Below are 2,595 nucleotides of genomic sequence, written 5' to 3'. Positions count from 1 at the left end.
ATGGAGTTTCATTCTTGTTGCCCAGGCTAGAGTGCAATGGTGTGATCTCGGCTCACCAGAACTTCCGCCTCCTGGGTTCAAGCGATTTTCCTGCCTCAGCCTCCCAAGTAGCTGGGATTACAGGCATGCACCACCATGCCTGGCTAATTTTGTATTTTTAATAGAGATGGGGTTTCTCCATGTTGCTCAGGGTGGTCTCGAATCTCAAACTCTGGTGATTCAGGAATCCTCCTGAAGGCTGGAATTACAGGCGTGAGCCACTGCACCTGGACTTTTTTTTCCTTTTTTTTTTTTTTTTTTTAGTAGAGACGGGGTTTTGCCATGTTGGCCAGGCTGGTATCAAACTCCCGACCTCAACCAATTCCCCCACCTCAGCCTCTGAAAGTGTTGGGATTACGGGAGCCAGCCACCGCACCCGGCCTACAGGAAGAACTTTAATGCCCACTTTCTCAATGTTATTGGGGAAACTGCTGTGTTTTGGGGGGTCAGGGGAGGTAACTTCTAAAGTGCTTCCAGGTTCTGAAGAAGCTGGTGTGTGAAACAGCACTGAGTGCATCATCTGCCATATTACATGCTGAAAAGCGAGAGTGGGGCTTGGGGAATAATGGGTATGAATTTTTGTGTGACTTGTTTGTGGAGTAGGACCAGGACCTACACAGTGTAGGTACTTAGGGAATTTGTGTAATCAAGAGTTTGTTATAATTCTAAAATTCTCAAAAATAGGTGAATATTAAATTCATTTTCCTGATGTTGCTTATTCATTAACAATTGACTAGCCAGGCGTGGTGGCTCATGCCTGTAATCCCAGCACTTTGGGAAGTTGAGGCAGGTGGATCACGAGATCAAGAGTTCAAGACCAGCCTGGCCAACATAGTGAAACTGTGTCTTTACTAAAAATACAAAAAATTAGCTGAACGTGGTGGCAGGCACCTGTAACCCCAACTACTCAAGAGGGTGAAACAGGAGAATCACTTGAACCCAGGAGCTGGAGGTTGTAATGAGCTGAGAGTACACCACTGCACTCCAGCCCAGCTGACAATATGAGACTCCGTCTCAAAACAAAACAATTGACTAAGATTCTGTCCTCAGAGGTTTAGAGCTTTTGGGCTGGGCACAGTGGCTCAAGCGTGTAATCCCAGCACTTTTGGAGGCCAAGGTGGGAGGATCACTTGAGGTCAGGAGTTTGAGACCAGCCTGGTCAACATGGTGAAACCCCATCTCCACTAAAAATTCAAAATTTAGCCATGCCTGTAATCCCAGCTACTCAGAAGGCTGAGGCAGGAGGATTGCTTGAATCTGGGAGGCAGAGGTTGCAGTGAGCTGAGATGGCACCACTGCACTCCAGCCTGGGCAACAGAGTGAGACTGTCTCTAAAAAAAAAAAAAAAAATTTTTTTTAAGTTAAAGATTTTGGCAGTATTCGGCTGAAACAGGAGCTCATCCAGGCTTTAAGGGCCAAATGTAGAATATAAATTTCCATCTAGATGCTTAATCATCCTTCCTTTCAGCAAGTCATAATCTTCCTGCAACCTACTCTAAAGAGCCAAAGTCGCGGAAGGTTGCTGTTAGCAGTCTGTGCTGGTATAATTGGGTTTTAAAAGGTATCCTCCAAAGTGTTCTTGCAAGATAACTATTTGAAACATTTTTATTCCATGATAGTAGGTTTGGAAAGTGACTACTACCCTAGCACTATGAACATAATTCATGCCAGGAACATTTTCTAAGAAAGACATGAAGTCTAACAGTAGAGAGGAACATAGAAGTATCAGAAATAAGGAGGGAGATCTAGTGAGGTGTAAGAGGGAGGAGAAAGACAAGCTTTTCTATTTTGAGCTCTTGTATCTTTTGTTTTCTTTCTTTTTTTATGGATATATAATTCACGTTCCAAAAATTCACCCTTGTAAAGTGTACAATTCACTAGCATTTGGATATTCACGAGGTAGTATAACCATCACAACTACATAATCCCAGAACATCCTCATCACCCTAAAATGAAATCCTGTACCCGTTGAGAAGCAGTCACTCCCCATTTCCCACTCTCCCACCAGACCCTACCATTCATTAATATGCTTCTTTGTGTCTATGGTTTCATCTATTCTGGACATTTTGTGTAAGTGGATTCATTCACTATACGATTCTTTCTGACTAGCTCCTTTTGCTTTAGCATGATGTTTTCTTCTTTTCTTTTTTTTAAATTATACTTTAAGTTCTGGGGTGCATGTGCAGATTGTGCAAGATTGTTACATAGGTATACATATGCCACATGGTTTGCTGCCTCTATCCCCTCGTCACCTACATTAGGTATTTCTCCTAATGTTATCCCTCCCCAATCCCCAAACCCTCTGCTATCCCTCCCCTAATCCCCCCACCCCCCAACAGGTCCCAGTGTGTAATGTTCCCCTCCCTGTGTGTATGTGTTCTCATTGTTCAATATCCACTTACAAGTGACAACATAGCATAATGTTTTCAAAGTTTATCTGTACTGTAGCATGTATCAATGTTTCATTTCTTGTCATGGTGAAAAGCATCTCACTGTATGGATAGACCACATTCCAAATTTGCTTATTCATTCCTTTTTTTTTTTTTTTTTTTTTTT

At 42.6% G+C, this 2,595-nt stretch overlaps 1 protein-coding gene across 2 annotated transcripts in view; it reads left to right on the top strand.

The window, feature by feature from the left end:
- VSTM1 (V-set and transmembrane domain containing 1) overlaps positions 1-2,595 on the top strand; it is a 27,475-nt gene that overhangs the window by 15,833 nt on the left and 9,047 nt on the right. The window lies entirely within an intron of this gene.

Source organism: Cebus imitator, unplaced genomic scaffold (genome assembly GCF_001604975.1).
Source record: "Cebus imitator isolate Cc_AM_T3 unplaced genomic scaffold, Cebus_imitator-1.0 Scaffold235, whole genome shotgun sequence".
Lineage (NCBI taxonomy): Eukaryota > Metazoa > Chordata > Mammalia > Primates > Cebidae > Cebus > Cebus imitator.
The sequence above is the reverse complement of the archived record's forward strand: the minus strand, read 5'-3'. Positions and strand labels throughout refer to the sequence as shown.